Source organism: Lytechinus variegatus, chromosome 7 (genome assembly GCF_018143015.1).
Source record: "Lytechinus variegatus isolate NC3 chromosome 7, Lvar_3.0, whole genome shotgun sequence".
Lineage (NCBI taxonomy): Eukaryota > Metazoa > Echinodermata > Echinoidea > Temnopleuroida > Toxopneustidae > Lytechinus > Lytechinus variegatus.
Genome location: NC_054746.1, coordinates 27,978,158 through 27,996,988, shown reverse-complemented (window position 1 = coordinate 27,996,988; position 18,831 = coordinate 27,978,158). Strand labels below are relative to the sequence as shown.

At 35.4% G+C, this 18,831-nt stretch overlaps 1 long non-coding RNA gene across 1 annotated transcript; it reads left to right on the top strand.

The window, feature by feature from the left end:
* The first annotated feature begins 4,980 nt into the window (after positions 1-4,980).
* On the top strand, positions 4,981-9,694 carry LOC121418893. Its single transcript, XR_005970526.1, has 5 exons — positions 4,981-5,329; positions 6,585-6,675; positions 7,415-7,576; positions 8,632-8,905; positions 9,290-9,694. It is a non-coding gene; the product is annotated as an uncharacterized LOC121418893 (long non-coding RNA).
* Positions 9,695-18,831: the final 9,137 nt, after the last annotated feature.

The window sequence follows — 18,831 nt, the reverse complement described above, 5'->3', positions numbered from 1 at the left end:
TCGTTTAAAAACTCTTAAGCTCGTTGTCATGGAAATCGTGCCGTAATTCGCATCATACATTGTGATATCAGAGATGTGACGTTGACATGACAATGAAATACTCACACTGCTTTAAAAATACTTCTTGACACACGCTGGGAAAGCAAGATTATTATAAAGTTATATTGGGAAATGTTAAAAATAGAAGCTTATGCAGTATAGGTTATGATAATCCTCATTATTGTATTATTATATATTTTTTTTTTTTTCAATTTCTTTTTCACCCACAGTAAGGTGTTTTATTCAATATATAATCAGTTTACATGTAGATCTGCTTGCACAATCAATATGGCTTCAGTTTACATTTGTTTTCAGTCAATGTACAAAAATAATCAGAAAGTGAGTGTTTAACAGTATAAAAAGCTGATAATACAGTCTTATTACAAAATGAATCATTTACGGTACCAAAAGCAAAAACATAGCTTTAATTTATGTAGAGAACGAAAGAAAAGATGCAAAATTGTATCTCGCAAACCGTTGAAAATCTTTTCGACATTAGTTGTCAATCTTTTCGACATTAGTCGAAAAGATTAATAAAATTTGACCAACACTTTTCAAAAGATGCTTGCTGCATATTTTCACATGAAATATTATTATATTAACCTAGATTCCTATCGTCATTATTCTATACTAAATAGATTTTACGTTACAGATTATGGATATCAATGCTACTCTTATTCTGAATTATTTACCTTGAGGCCTTTAACCCCAAATCATGAACGGATGCTTAAAAAATAATAATGCATCATAAGAAGGAAACAGAATTGATGTAGCTTGAAAAAATTACCGGTATTCAGAAAAAAATGTAAATAATGAAATAAAGAGATAAGAAATCGACAAATAAAGAACAAAGAAATAATATTGAAATATATGCATACAATACATTGATGCTATGAAGTAATACATTCTATATCAGCTGAAAAATAACTATATAAATTCATATTTTGAGAATATGAATGAATAAACGGATAAACAGATAAATCAGATAATCATAAAGCAGATTTACACATGAACCGCTAAAAGAAAAAAAGTAGATATCTAACAAAGAATATCACGTCGGCATAATTGCTAATACTTCATTAATGGTCAAGGTAAAACATACTTGAAGATGTTATACAGTGGGTGTTTATGACGGATTAGGAAGAGAAGCTCAATCCGATTTCATCAAAATTATTTGGGATTGATGCATAATGGCAAAATTATATCGGTATTTTGTTTTGTTTATCAGTAATGCGCAATTATCACGACCAAGAAAAAAAAGGAAAAAGAAAGAAATTACCATTACCTACTACTTCTACTACTACTACTACTTCTGCTACTATTACAACTACTACTACTGCTTCTACTAATACTGGTACTACTACTACTACTTCTACTACTACTACTACTACTACTACTACTACTACTACTACTACTACTACTATTACTACCAGTTCTTCTACTACTACCACTACTACTAATAATACTAATACTACTTTTACTATTACTACTACTACTACAAATACTAATACTAATTCTACTTCTACTACTGCTACTGCTGTCGCTGCTACTACTACTATTACTACTACTCCTACCACTACTACTATACTACTACTGCTACTCCTACTTCTACTACTACTACTACTACTACTACTACTACTACTACTACTACTACTACTACTACTTTTACTACTTTTACTACTACTACTACTACTATTACAACTACTACTACTGCTTCTACTACTACTGGTACTACTACTACTACTACTACTTCTACTACTACTACTGCTGCTGCTACTTATTTTACTACTACTACTACTACTACTACTACTACTATTACAACTACTATTACAACTATTTCTACTAATACTGGTACTACTACTACCACTGCTGCTGCTGCTGCTATTACAACAACTACTACTATACTACTACCATACTACTTCTACTACTTCTCATATACTTCTACTACACTACTGCTGCTACTACTACTAGTACTAATATTTTTTCTACTACCACTGCTGCTGCTGCTGCTATTACAACAACTACTACTATACTACTACTACTTCTACTACTTCTAATATACTTCTACTACACTACTACAAGTACTAATATTTTTTCTACTTCTACTACTACTACTACTACTACTGCTGCTGCTGCTGCTGCTCATGCTTCTACCACTTTTATTTCTACTTCTACTACTACTCCTACTACTACTACTACTACCGCTACTACTACTACTATTACTACTTCTACTACTATCATTTTTATCAGTATTACTACTACTTCTACTAATACTATTACTACAACTACTATACTACACTCTAAAACCACATATTTTTTTTTACCCAATAATCGGTAGAAAGGGAACATGCATGTTTGCTGGGTAATTGTTACCCGATTTTGGGCCATTTCAACGCAACATTACGTAAAAAAATTGTAGTCAACCAACATGCATGTTACATTTTACCCAATATTTGGTAAACATTTTTAAGAGTGTACTTCTACTACTACTACTACTACTACTACTACTACTACTACTACTACTACTACTACTACTACTACTACTACTACTACTACTACTATTACTACTACTCCTGCTACTATTACTACTACTATACTATTACTACTTCTTCTTCTACTTCTAATACTACTACTACTCCTCCTCCTACTACTACTACTATACTATTACTACTTCTACTACTACTACTACTACTACTACTACTACTACTACTACTACTACTACTACTATTACTACTACTCCTGCTACTATTACTACTATACTATTACTACTTCTTCTTCTAATACTACTACTACTACTACTCCTCCTCCTATATACTACTACTATTCTATTACTACTTCTACTTCTACTACTACTACTACTACTTCTGCTGCTGCTACTTCTACTACCACTGCTGCTGGTGTTGCTGCTGCTTCTACTACCACTAATATTACCATTTCTACTCATACTACTACTATTTGTACCACTACTTCTATTACTACTTCTACTAATACTATTACTACTTCTACTACTATTGCTATTACTACTTCTCCTATTACTATTACTACTTCTAGTACTATTACTACTACCAATTCTACTTTTGCTCTGTTGCTGTGTCATCTATCAATTACTTCATCATCCGTCATAGCATTTCTCTCTGTACATGTATCTCTGTTCTCTCCCCTATCCCGCCTTCTCCATTCTCCAATTCTTAATCGAGTTTATTTCTCCACGAAAGCCTGTCATCTAGAGAAGCTGACTACATCACAGATAGTAAAGATCAATCAACATGTGCCACACATCAAATCAGAGCTGTACCAATCCTACACTCATCTTACTCAGAGAGAGAAACAGAATTAAGAAATTATCAACATGGTGAGAACAAGACGGAAATTGATTCGTCATTAGAGCGAGAAGAGACAGAAAGCGAGTTGGTGAGATGGAAAGCGGAGAACATTGATAATTCAGATTATAGTCTGTTATTGCGATATTGTTGATGTTTGCGGAGCCACGTTAGACAAGCCTTAATCGATACCAAGGCCCTGGGCGATAATTATGCATCGGCGCGCGTAGCGAAATCTCTACGATGCGCACCGGGGCAGACGAACGATCGACCTGATATCATCACGCTATCTGCGTATCCGTGGCATTGTGACGAATAAATCGTTGAAGGGAGGGGGGTATTTTATGCGCTCCAATGAATTATTATGTTACAGATATCTCCGACGCTGGGCTCAGCTGAACTCTCTGAAATAACAAATCTCATCATCCCGTGTTTGCTGGTCATCTTTATTATCTCCATTCCAAGGACGGAGCAATATGTACAAAATGGGACCATTAGAAACAAAAGAGTAACGGCTTACGCAAGGATTATTGCAAGCTTTTATTTATAATTATTAATCGATTTATCAGATAGAGTTATTATGATTTAAACCGGCTGTTTCAGAACAGAAATTTCCCCTTTATTTGTCGATTGAGATGCCGTACTGTATAAGTTTGTCCTTTCCCTTTCATGATCGGGGTCTTGGTAAAGCTAAGATTTGAAATGTTTGTATTTCCTTAAGAAAACAAAATGAGAACGACACAGAGGGAAGAGATTGGAAGAAGGAAATGATAGATAAATAGAGAGAGAGATAGAGGGGTGAGGTGGGAGTGCTACTGAAATAATGTGGGGGGGGGGGACAAAATCGAGAAAGTGGAAATGGTTATATGTGTTTATACAGAGCGCGAGGCGTTCGATATCTCAGCACGCGCAAGCCCCATCATCAAGGCAGATTATTAGACGATTTTGCACCGCCATCCAAGGCCGCCCTCTTCCTAATCCAAAACCACATTGACAGTAGAACGAGAAATGCGGTTTAGGTCTACGCCACATCAACATCATTTGCCAACCAAAGTCGGTAAGGAAAACGCCATTAATCTCACCCTACGACAAGGTTCTGGGTCGAGGGGGAGAAGAGTTTATTCTAAGGTAGACATTACTCTTGAACGATAATGGAAGGAGGGAGTCGGAAGCACCTGCCTAAAACCCATGGGTGTTTGAAGCAGATAAACGCGGTTGCTAGAGGTCTACAGTTAACATTAATATATCGGATTATTTATTGAAGTTGTATCAGGATTAGTAACTGGTGTGATTATGTGTATTGGGTTTCATGATTTTCAAGCAAGCAATCGGCGGGACAAAGGGTGTATTAATCACGTGATATGGGCAGCATTAGCCACATTCAAACAATTTAAGTGTATGAACTAAACAAGCAAATTGGAGGGAAATAATAGTAAAAAATATTGTAGGTGACTTTAAACCATACTCAAAAATTCTAGCATGTCTGACGATACGAATATATGGTAAATACGAAATGATACGAAATAGAGTTATGTAATACATGTACATGTAATTGTAGTATATTTAATTTCCAGAGCAAAGTAGATTAGCTGTAACCTTTGGTAAAGGCAGAATTTGGCCCGAATTCACAAAGGTGGACTAAAGTTATACCCGGGGTATAAAACGCGTCATTTGACGTCATTTTAATCCATGGACTAAAGTTAGTACCTAGGTACTAACTTTTGCGATTCACAAAGGTGGACTAAAGTTATACCGGGGTATAAAACGCGTCATTTGACGTCACGATTTAGTCAGCTCTTTGGGGTGGACTAAATCGGTGGATTAAAGTTAGTCCACGGTTTTAACCAATCAGAGAGCAGCATTGCGGTTGCAGAAAAGTTTGCTGCAAGAAAAAAGTTTTTTGGACGGAGACGAGATTCGGTGTGATCGGCTTATCTAAAGCTTAAAATTTCACGACTTCGACCGAGATTGTAAGTAAATTACATAATTTATTGGAGCTTAAATCATGACGGAGCCTTCAGTTCCATCTGTAACTATCATTGATAGCTTTAACTTTCCAAAAAGTGTACTCGAAAACTTGAAATGGTATCTTAATCATTGTTATCGTCGCGTCTCTAAGCTGCTCAGTCCCAGCCATGTATTTTTGTGTGCGTTCTTGGTTATCAGATGAGCAGTGCAGTGCGAGACGCAATTAGCAGTCACACTCACAGGCGAGGTAGGCCTAGGCGTGATTGAAAATGAAAGGCCGATACTACTACTAGTTATGCCAGGCAGTGATTTTGAGTGATTTTCATGGAATTTTTGTTGTCTACGATACCCCTGCCAACACAATACTGTGCATCGAATTTTGTCTGAAAAGTGAATCAAGACCAGCAAGGAGAGCAGCGATAAAAATAAATAAAAAAAAATTCTAACGTTACAAATACAAGAGCTGGTCTAACTTACGTTGGACATTCTACCCTGGGCTGGCTTTGCCTTGGCTTGGATAGATGGCCAGGCTTACCTGGTAGCCATGTTAGAGTTAGTCCTACAACATCGTTGGAGTAAAAAAAAAATTTAATAAGGGTCAACTCGAGTCTAAGGCTAAGCCCTGATTTAAATATTTTTGGGAAAAAATGTTTTAAAAAGATTGGGTTCCACTCACCACTGTTTACTCCAACAGCTGTATATGAACTTAATTTTAATATGACTTTGATTTTACTAAAACTAAGTTTTACTTACCTTCGGCATCGCATTTGCGATCACTTCTAGATTTACGGTGTCAAAACAAAAAATAATGGAAATCCTAGGCCTAATTGAATAATTTGAGTAATTCTAACTGAGGTCTAACTTTGAAAATTCTATCTTTTGGGGGTTATTTTCTCTACCCCACTCTCTTTGTTTCAAGTATTTTTTTTTTCACAAGGTGTCCTTCCAATGTTAAATCCACACGAGACCGCACATAACTACAAGTGCATTTGATCTTTAGTTCTAAACATTTGTAGTAGACCGATAAATAGGTTTATTTCTGTCAGAGATATGCTCCCCTGAGACTTCATGTGGCTCCGCAGCATCCCCTCTCACAAAAAAAATCAGAAAATGTTGAAAGACTCCTTTGAAACAGCGGATTTTATCATTCTACAATTGTACCTGCTTATTATTTTTTTCTTTGATATAGGGCCTAGTACATTGCAGTATGATTGATGAATAAATACTTTTTCATTCTTTTTTTTTCTTCCATATCAGAAACAGACCATACTCGGCAGATTGTGATCAATCAAAACGACAAACATGGCTCACATTTTTGAACTGCTGTGCCTTCTTGCAACAGAGTGAGGTATGTCTTATCAATTCATATTGAAAAAAATTAGATATCATTAAAATGGCATTTTGCATTAAATGTTATTTCTGTGATTTGAATTCATCTTGTAATTGTTAATGTATCATGTATGTTACTTTTTCATTCTTGTCATAGTAATTGACAAAAAGGAAGAGGGGGGGGGGGACCTTGCTTGTATGTTATAAGCATATGTGTACTGGTCACTAGCTTTTTTTTAAAGGCTTGTTGATCTCCAATTAATCCTGACATTTTGTTGAATATTTATTTAAAAGAGAGAAAAAAGCATAGTCAGTCTTATGAATGCCAGGGGGGGGTGGATGTAGAAAAAAAAGGTTAATGAGACTTTGATGAAGATTCATGAAAATATGTTATTCGAAAGTCACTCGGAAGCAATACCCTCTTTTTGTGTAAACAATGTTCCATAAAATTAGTGCCTTGCCTTCACTATTCAAGCCAATTGAAAGTGATTCAGCATCGCTTAGACGCGCATGGTTTGATCAATGATGATGATCAGCAACAATTGGCAGTTTTCTTTCTTCACATTTACAAGTACATGTAGGTAAATAGAAAAGCTACTCATGACAATTAGACATTTTTATCCTATCTTTTTTTAGGGATTTCTGTATAATCTTTGACATTCTGTTCCTCACTTTAAACACTTGAATTAAATGAAATTCAAAGAGTAAATTGCCCATTCATGATGACTCTTCAACACAATCTTTCAACTTCCATGCAGATTCAGCAACACATAGGAAGACCACAGCATGGATTAAGAGACAGGAAGAATCCATTTGAATGCTACAAGGATGAACCTTTCAGAGTGGGCTACCAACAGAGAGAAACGACACATTGCCTGACATGTTACATGTTTTGACAGGACTTTGTTTTTATGCCATTGGTGAGTTTGCATATGCGAACTATAAAGCAGAAGGTAATTGGGGGGGGGGGTCAAATTATGTTCTATGAAAGCGATTCTCCAGGCCAAAAATAATGAGATTTTTATAAAGAAAAATTCGGCTCGCAAAAACCATCAATATTGGATGGAGAATTATGAATTGATTCAATTTTAAAGTTTTACATTACTTGGGGGAAACAGTTCTGTGTATCCTCATGAATATGCAATATTCACATCCCCACTTGTTCTCTAGTGATTTGAAATTATAATCGTTCATTTTTTTTATCCAGGAATGTAAAAATGTGGTTGACTGCTGATTATATATTTAAGATAGTTATTGCGAGTTCAGAATAATGTAAGGATCAAGGGTTGGAAGTATCTAGTCATGAAAATTAAGTTTTATGTTTTGCATAGCATGCAGATTTTCCATTAAGTAATTGTCGCCAGAGCAAATATTGTGGAACCCTTGTACATTCATGTATGGAAAATGTGTGGATGTGACATCATCAGGCCACTTCTTGCATATTAATGATAACATGCACATGGTTTACAGAAATAATTAATGCAAAACCTAATATAATTCATCATCCAAATTGTATGATTTTTGTTTCTGCTTTCAGTCAGGAGTACAGGGGAGGGGGAGTGTTGGGGTATTTCAGAGAAAGGTTTTTGTGGAAATGAAACATGTAACCCTTTGGGTTGCAAATGGGTGGGGATTTTATTTTTCTCTCATTTTTTACAATGTAGCAACATTTTTTAATACAAATATGTCATTCAAGTGGGAAATTATCATGAAGGATGGTTTATAATCACCCAAAAAGAAATATTGGTATGTCATTCCAGCTTAAGAGAGATATTCTCCATTTTGCATGGATTGATATTGCAGTAGATTTTTTTTTAGTGAATCTAAGAAAAATCTCTTTAATCAGTTCCAGTGCATCATAAACATCAGCTCATAACAGAAGCACAATGTTTGCAAATGTAAATGGTAAAGTATCAATTGGCTTTCATATCAATAAAGCAATTACACAACATCACTTATCATTCATTAACTAAAGGTACCTTTTAGAAGATGCAAGCAGACAAAGCAACTATATCATAGTCATCCGTGTGCAGAATCATCAAAGATTTTTCTGAGGCAATGGCAAGGAGTAACAGTTAATGAAGTGTCCGATGACGAGAAATTCAAACCACCCAGCGACAATTTGATGATTGCTACAGGTTTCCAAGAGTCGTAGGTGCTATCGATTGGGGCCATGTCTACATCAGGAGTCCTGATGGGGAACAAGCCCTGTACTTAGCAGGAAGAACAGGTCTTCTGTAAATGTATAGGTTGGTATACACACTCAGTTTTCAATTTGATATTCTCTGTATTCAACACCTACTAGATGTATGTGATAATGAAGAAAACATATATTGGCCCCTACTACATACTGTATTTAATCAAATTTCAATCTTGTTGGTCAAATTTTCTTGTAATTTTATACTCTTTATATGTGAAATAAGACAATTTTAAAGATTTCACAGAAGAAAAAAATATATAGATAATCTGCTAACTTTCCTATTGCAGGAGAAATGAAAAATAGTAAAAAAAAAATGCATTTTGCTCTTCAGGTAAAGGGGGTATTAATTGCTTGATCAATGAAGATATATTTCCAGAAAGAATAACGAAGAGCAAATTTTGTAATATTCATTTTGTTTTGATCCTTATTGCAGGTATCCGTTGCTCCTCTCTTTGATGAATTCCTGCCTGCATTCTGTTGTCAATAGAAAAGGACCATGTGCTTCGGGTATTAAGCATTCCATTGGATTATCTGTGTATGAAAGTGGACACTTGTGATCACAAAATGGTAGCTTAGTTGATAGGATGTATTCATGCATTCCGATTTATCATTAGTGATCAAATGACCATCTTGCTTTTAAAAACCCAAATTCACAACATTTTTCTTGTTTGGCAAAAGGTTTGGGATGTGAATTCCAGGAAATAAATGACACACACGATGGGCTAATGTATAAGCAGGGATGTGAGAGGTATAAGCAACATTTTGCTCATGCTTAACTAAGTTTGGCATGAGATGGTCTTGGTCATTCTTATGATTCAAGTCTATTTTTATACCATTTTTTTTAAACAACAATCAATGTTTGAAGCCTCATGATTTCAATATCAAAACCTCTTTGTTAATTGAATGGTCATATTTCTAAGCATATGCAGCTTCCTAATTTATCAAATTTAAATTATATAATATCATTTTTGCTGAATATCCTTTTTTTTCCCACCTATTTTCATAGGCACTAAGATACATTTCTGTAGTAAGCACTATATATACATTGCAAGCTATTATCATTTGTTTGATATTACTATTTTATGATAGAATCATCCTTTAATTTCTTTCAGAAATATAATTGCCTAATTACCTGTGATATTCATGCTTTAGCTGTAGAGTTTAAAATCTTGACTAAACTTTTTTTAATCCATTGTTTATCTATTTTTATTCAGAGTTTCTGATGCATTGTTAAGAAAATGTAAACAGTCTATTCAATCTCCGTATCATTATGTAAAGAATTTCAATCTACTTTAAAAAAAAATAATGTACGAAATAAACTGCTCTGTCTACTACACATGTACATATAAGTTTTGATTTTAAAGGTCAAGTCCTCCCCAGAAAGAATTCGATTTGAATTAATAGAAAAAAATCAACCTAGCATAATGCCGAAAATTTCATCAAAAAAGGATGTAAAATAGGAACGTTATGACATTTATAAGTTTGGGTTATTTTTCACAACACAGTTATACATGTATGTGGAGATCAGTGGCATGCAAATGAGACAGTCAATGATGTCCTTCACTATTTTTTTTTTTGTTGTATGAATTGTACAACATTTCATTTTTTTAAAGATTTGACATTGAGGGCCAACTTGACTAAACCAAATTATATTATTAAAATAATGCAAATTCCACATGCTCAGGGAGTGACTAATCTTGGGTTCACTTGACAATGAAGAGAAAATTCGAATATTTCATCTAGTAGAATAAAAAGAAAGTTTGCATACCGACCTGGATGTACATATAAACTGTTATGTGTGGTCAAGCGAAACTTTAAAAATGTCATAATTTAATATCTTTACATCAGATTTTGATGAAATTTTCAGTGTTACACTTGTTTGATTTTTCTCTTTTTATTCAAATCAACTTTGTGGGGGTGGACTTGTCCTTTTATTTTGATATCGTTTTCAAGTAATTGTGTCAGGAGAAAACAAAAATGAAATTCTTTTATCAATTCTGTCCATATGCTGCATGGTTCATCGTTCTTGCAGGAAGCAAAAAATAAATTTATATAAGAAAGACTGCAAAGGAGCGATTAATGTTATGTGTAAGGCAGGGGCGGTGGTAATGGTATGTTGGTTAAGGTTGTGTATGAAGAAAGTCAAGTGATTGCTTGCTTGTGCAGGAGGATATACTTCAAGAAACTTGTTGTAGGGTATACTGCAAAATTATTTATAGTAAAACTTTTGAGAGAAAAGTATTTGGCACGTTAAGATGCACAATAATGTACATGTGATGGAAGCAAATGAGAAATGAAAGGAGTAAAGGTTGCTACATGTGTCACTGAGAGAATGGCCAGTGGTGTTATAGCATAAATCTTTGTTAAAAGTTATTTTCTTTTAGGGAAATTTAGTCCCTTCAGTTTGAAAGTATAGAGGGGGACCACTGACCATGGAAAAAAGCCCCTCCCCCAAAAAATCTTTATTACCAAGAAAAAAAAGAAAGAAGGGTAAAACATATTTTTGAATATTATGTCAAATCTATCACAAAATTGGATATTTGCAATTAAAATTTTGAATATTTTTCCTTGCAATTTTTATTTTATTTTACCTGATATGCCATATTTAGCCCCCTCAAAATTTTGGGCTTAATACGTACACCACTGTTATTTCCCCAATTTCAAATATATCATTGATTGGGTGGAATACCCTTTACACTTATCCAGGGTTGATAAGTCTTTATCTTTCTGATAAGGAAATTGTGTTTCTTTTAAAGAAAAAAAATACTGCAAGCATGGTGAATAGCTTAACCCCCCCCAAAAAAAAATACTGCAAGCACAAACTGGAGAATAGGTAAAGGTTGGGAATAATGCGATTGCAAGAGTGACCTGAGTGTGGAGGAGCTACCAATGAGTTTCTCAGCTCCTTTTAGAGATGTTGGTAGAACTGACTTACAGAGTGGGGGGGACTTGGGGCTCTTCCCCCCCCAAAAAAAAAATAAATTCATGACCAAGAAAAGAAAGATAAAAGAAATTAGGGTGAAATAAAATTATTCTTTTATATATATCATGTGAAAATCTAACAAAAACTTGGATATTTGTTAATTTAATTGTCAATTAAAAAAATTGCTCGCTTAAAATTATTTTTTTAAATCCATTTATAGAGATACATATAAAAAGACAAGAATAAATAAATGAATTGAAAAAATACTTCAAATGGGAAAGTCAATTCTGAGGGAAAGGAAAAGGGGCACGCTTGTGGACGCGGGATCAGATCAAGGTCATGTCGCTTGGCCCCACGCGACGCTGGCCCCACCATGTACCAATTAACGTACACAACCTTAACCCGGGACAAAACCCAAAGATTCAATTCCATATTTCATTTTCAATCAAAGCTAGCTCCGGGCAAAGTTCCACCGGACTTCGATAAGGTAGGTAGGATTATACAATAGTATCAGATTGGTTATGATTTATTTCAAACAAATCATAATGTGTACTCAATCTAACATTTAGATTTAATTGATGTGTAACGTTAGAATTAACTTCCGTAGATCTAACTTCCTCAAGCCTAAAAAAACGCAGTACAGTACTAGTATTAGATAGATTAGGTAGGCCTAGATCCACGTCGTACTGCTGTGTTACGATGCCGATACATAAGACCAAAAAGGCAGAACTAAAAACAACTTTGGTCTCTGTGATTGTTCCGCTGGACTCCGTTGCCTCCACTCACCAATTGAGAAATAAGAAATTGAAAAAAAATGTTTACAACCCCCTCGAAACAGCCGGTTGCTGCAGCTGTCTAAAAAAAGTTATAACTTGTTCACGTTACCATACGGTGTACCGTATACATTGTGGTGAGCTTGAACTTCTCGATAGAGATACCGTACGGTACGATGCTGCAGGCGCAGCCGAGCTAGCTCGCACGCAGGTAGCGCTAGTCCGAACCTAAGTTGGCCAATATTAACAAATAAGTAATGACAATGTTCGTTCTCAACATAACACCGCATTGCTAAGAAATTCAAGTGCATGCTGCTGATACATGATTTTTTGGTTGAGTTCTGCCTCCTAATTCATGTGATGGCGACGTTTCATACGGCCCTAGCAGACTAAACTCTCAAATACGGCTCTGAGCATGCTCAGTACTGCTTTATTACACTGAGCATGCTCAGTGCAGTTCTATAATAGTATGCTAGCTTCAGTTCATGATTTAATCCATGGACTAAAGTTATACCCGGGGTATAACTCAGCCGTGGACTAACTTTAGCACCCGGGTATAAAGTTAGTCCATAGATTAGTAAGTCCACCGTTTGTGAATAGCGCGGTGGACTAACTTTATACCCCGGTATTAGCTAACCCCCGACTAAATTTAACCCCGGTATAACTTTAGTCCACCTTTGTGAATTCGGGCCTACTGGTAGAATAGCGCTTACGGGTGAATACTTTAACATCTACGTTAGACGTGTTTATACGTGGGAGACGATGCATCCGGTGAATATGTCATCGATCTTAACCATTATTCACATTCAATTTAGAATCACTGACTTGATTTGGGGGCGGGTAGTGGTGGTGGGGGGGGGGGGGTAGGGTTTAATACACCCATCTCATATTTTTTCTTCATTATCATTTTATTCATCGAATAATGTATCCTTCGATATCTGGACAGTTCCACATTGTCAGATCCAAAATCTATAACAGAATTAAATATAATGAGAAATTACATTTTCTGTTTCTTGACCTAGTCCCTTTTGATTTTTGCCTTATTAAATTAACTAGAAACGTTATTACCCATGTTAATGCCAATCTATCTTTGATCAATCGAAATAACATAATCAAACTGGTAATGAACATTAAAAACAAAATTAAGTCAAGCGATTATATACAGTTTGTGTTAGTCATGCTAGTCACCTTCAATTTCATACTTTTTAATATTAAAAAAAATATTTCTTTAACCAATAAAATAATAGCAGTATTCTCATGCGCGGACCCACATGGGTGTGTGTGTGGAAAGCCCCCATTCACTTTTCGTGCAAGGCAAATTTGCAGATGCAAGTGGGAAATAAAGATGGAAAGAGATATGACAAGCTGAAATAATTTATATCTAAATAAATAGAGTAAAATTCACAGAGCAAAATGCTGAAAATTCCATCCAAATCGGATAACTAATAACGAAGTTATTGAATTTTAAAGTTTATCAATGTTTTGTGAAAACAACATGGTCACGAATATTCATTAAGTGGGCTGATGATGTCACATCCCCACTTTCCTTTTTCTTATGTTATTACATGAAATCATAAATGTTTCATTTTTTCATACATGAGTAAAATGATTTGTCTCCATTATAATAAAATGAACTGCGGCAGTAAATAACCAATGCACTTAATCAGCTGTCAATCCAATTGTTTTAGTTCATAGAAATTTGAATAAACCTAATTTCATATAATAAGATACAAAAGAACAAGTGCGGATATGACATCATCAGCCCACCTAATTAATATTTACAAAGACATGCGTAGAACTGTTTCACCGGAATAATGCAAATCTTTAGAATTCAATAACTTTGTTATTTGTTATCAGATTTTGATCAACTTTTCAGTATTTTGCTTTGTGAATTTTACTCTATTTATAAAGATATAAATATCCTCAACTTGGACCACCCCTTTAAAGAGAAAAGGATAGAAGATTCTTCAAATTTCTTCTCCTTTTCATATTCTTTTTATGCTTACTTTCATCCATCTTCTTTTCAGTCTCCTTCCTTAGTTTCTTCACTTTTTCTTTCTATATCCCAGTTTTTCTTTTCTCCTCTTAATCAAGCGGAAGTGAAAACTTTACCAACGAGAGTTAAGACTGCATGAAAACCACGTATCAGCTTGCATTGTCAATTGCCTTTTATATTGATATATTTTCGTATTATGAAATTTAACGTGTATTTTGATCTTTCAAGATTCTGTATCGTTTTTTACCCTTAATATAAAAGTAAAATTTACCTCAGAGATTATTTTTCTGGAGATGGCGACTTGTATAAAATCACGAGATTTGACAATGTATATGTTTACCAATATAACTACGTCCGCAGTAGACTGCAAATCACCAATACAATATAGAGCTAGAACAAATGTTATTTCAGAGTACAAGGTCACTTGACATAGCATAAAGATTTCCAAATATTGAGATTACCAAAATAATGTGATACAATTTTAGAATGTGAAATAGCACTATTTCATCTTAGTATAATCACAGGGACCAAAAGGCATACAGACAAAGATAAAGTTTTACCGTAACATTGCCGTAAGAAGAGTGTTTGTGTCCTTCCTCGATGCACTCGCTCGTATAGATTCAGGATGAATATGGAAGAAACCAATTCTGGCAAGCTAAGTTACCTGAATACTTCTAACCATAAAAAAGTAGCTTATTTGTCCTCGTTTGTTAATAGAATGAGGCAGGATGCATACAGAATTGATTTATAAAATATGTTTAGGTTCAGCCAATTTTTTGTTGATGAAGATGAAATTAGAAAAATGTATGATTATATCTTATTTTTCTTGCTCGCTTGTTTTTACTTTCTCCTCTTTGTCTTGCTTTAATAATATGACGAACTCATGGGGATGAACACACCTACACTTGTAGTGCCCCTGAATACGTGTACAATTGTAGTTTTGGTTCCCAAATAGCTTGAATCAAAATATGTTTACTGATTTATTCACAACCACAGGCACATAATGTAAAAGCCTTCTTTTACCATCATAGTTTCAATGAAATAAATTGATTAATACTTTTCTTGTTTGATAGAGTGAACAATTTTGCGTAAACTTCTGTATAGTTTTTCTGGATTATTTCTTTTCTGAAACAATGGGTAAAGATCGGTGCTTTCCTCTTATTCAATTAAGTATTTTCTTCAAACTATTTATATGAGTACTTAAGAAATACAGAGATCGATGAGAGTGGCTGATAGTTTATGTTCCCCGGTGATAGCGAGGCTGATCAAAATACCAGATATTTTCTTGCCAACCAAAAGAAAATAAAGATAGCCTCCCGAAATATTGGTAATCGAATCCAAATATAATCCAAGCATCTCCTGGCGATACTTGTTCGTGAAAATGGTTTCAAAGTTATCGAGGGGGATTCTCAACGGGATAACCCTTACGGACAAGGGGGCCTAGTGAAAGGGGGTTAGAAGCATATATGCAAGTAAGGCAGCAACAACCCACTTGACTTGACTAGGTAAGTGAAAGTCGTCTCTTGCGCTAGCGTATGAAAAACACCCCTGGGGTTTGCCCGAACGCTTTGCCGGATAAATGCAGCTCTGTACGGTTCTCGTCATGGTTTTACCAGGGAATTCCACCTCCTTGATGCTTCCTCTAATCCGAGTGGAGTGCCCACTTGGACCAGTCACGAGAACGGGAGACGTGTTCAGTTTATGTGACTGCCAAGGAAGGTTTTCCACAAGAGTCTCTTAGCTCGGTTCGGCTATTCCCTCGACCTACAAGATGGGGGTACAGCGAGCTACGAGGCTAGCAGAAAGGGGGGAAGCACTGAGGATCACCTTACTCTACCGTTTTCCGCGGCTTCCGGAGCAAGAAACCGAGATGAATTTTGTGCAAAGCCGAAGGAAAGAGGATGATAGTGAGAGTGGGGGATAAGATGAGGGATGCGAGTCTGTGAAGGACACACCCTAGGGAAACAGCGGCGCGTTCAAGAGTGTTTTTACCAGCATGGCGCATCAACTTATCCTAGTCATGATATACCATAATATACTGGATGAGCCGTGTAGGAGCGAGGAGAAGCGTGAGAAAGATGCACGAGTTGAATCTATAATCAACCCATCAAACTATCTCCTCCACTTCTTCTTCTTTTATCTGGAGCACTGTTTTCACGGCGTGTGATCTGTAAATAACAGTCGAACCCTCTCTAACGCCCGGAGTATAGAATCAGAAGCGCTATCCGGGGTTATGCCTAATGCAATATTCCTATTCATTTCTCCCAAAAGGGTAGAAATCACTTTCCGACTGATATCAAATGCTGCTTGTCCATTCACATCGATCTGACATCTAGAGGATGAGATAGTAGTGAAGATGCCACCATGATACAAGACCCTATGAAATCGAATCAATGATGCAAGCAATCTCAAATAGATCCTCTCAATTTGCATTATCTATGGACCGTCAAATGTGTCTGATTTGAAATGGAAACCCAAAATGGCTTCAAAAGATGTCTAAAGAGGGGTTTGGGGAGAAACTTAATTTGGATAAAGGATCTTTGTTCTGTCAAGAATGGTCAAGAAATTTTAAAAATTGATCTGAGGCAGAAGATGGGAAATGAACTGGAGGAACTTGCCTCATAATTGATTTCTTTATCATAAAAATATAAAGCTTTCATAATATATCTAAAGGGTTTTAAACATCAAATTACAGACAATGCTATTCCTTTTGGGATGACAATAATTTCGAAAGTCTTTCTGATTGTGATAAATCAAAAGGATTCTAAAATATTGTAAACAAAGAAGTCTTATGAAAGAAAGGTTTTGATGAGGGTCATTACACAAAGTTATTTCAACCTTTGAAATAAAATAATCCTGATTGGTTTGGATATACGTTGCCCCCATCCATCCCCAAGCAATATTCAAATATTATACTATTGTTTTGTTGAAGGTGCCATAATTACAAATCAAATTCTCTAAACAATTAGTCTTGTTTTAAAAGATTTTCTTGTTCTGTTGTGACAAAATGAAAAAAAGACAAAATTTTCATTGTTCAAATTATCAACCTGAGCATTATAACTTATCGAAATGAACACCAACTAGCTAAAAATTTGGTCAGACATGCTGAATGTGGTATTGAAGATGGTAATTATTGTAACATAAACCCCTTCCTATACCGTATATGAGGGATTGTGATACTTATTAATTTGTGAGCAATCACCCGATTTCCAGAATCATTTTGCACATGAAAAGTATTGCTAATTCGTCGGTTAAAAATAATGAAATAATGATTTATTTTTTTTATATGTCTTAAACTTATTAATATCGGTCCCAATGGCGTACTGATGGGGGGGCGTTTGCCCCCTCTAACTTTTTTACAACCAAGAAAACAATGAGAAAAGGAAAGAAAGGGAAAGAAAGAAGGGTAAAATGTGATATTATTATCAGAATACTATGTCAATATATAACTTATATTTGGATTTTTTAATTTAAAAAGTGCAACAATTTTGCTCGCTCGCTTTATTCGTCGTAAATTTTTAAAGAAATTTTGCGCAATATGCCATATCTAGCTCCCTCAAAACTTTTGGCTCATTGCCCCCACTGAATGGTCCAAGGGGGAGAGGTCGAGTGAGGGGTAGGGTAGGGGCCCTACCCCACAGGGCGAACACCTCTTTCTCAAGTGGGGGGGGGGGAGATAGATAAAGGAAAACAAAGAGGAAGGAGTAAAGAATAAAGAAATCAAAATCACAGATAGGTGTACATGTAAGTTGTGTTACGCAATAATACCTTTATTCTATTTTCCTTTCTGGTCTTATCAAATCTGATCCATTGTTCGTATATATTAGAAATCTTCCTTTTTTACATGAAATCTTCAGAATAAAACTTTTGTGAAATTTAAGCGAGTGTAATCAGAAAACATGTGTTCCTGGAAACCATTCTCAATTTAAGTACACAAGTCTTATCAACGTCTATTGTTGGTGCCCTATGCATTCACTTCCCTTTCATTTTTTCTTAGCGGATGCTCGGGACATTTCCAAAATAATTGCAGGTTTTCAAGCATGTGTGTGGAATATTCAGGTAGTTGTATGGGGATAATCAGGCATACTGCTCAACTGGCTGCTGTCGATTCTCCTGTAGCTCGGAGTGCCGTGTATTTTCATGATTTTGAACCGTCTTATTGATACCTAAAGAGGCAGTTATCTGCATTGTCAACGGGATGTCAATTAATCGAAATCGACAATAAGATGTTCGCTTAACTCCATCATCCTGAACGTGTTTGGGATGCAATAGGAGGAAGGAAA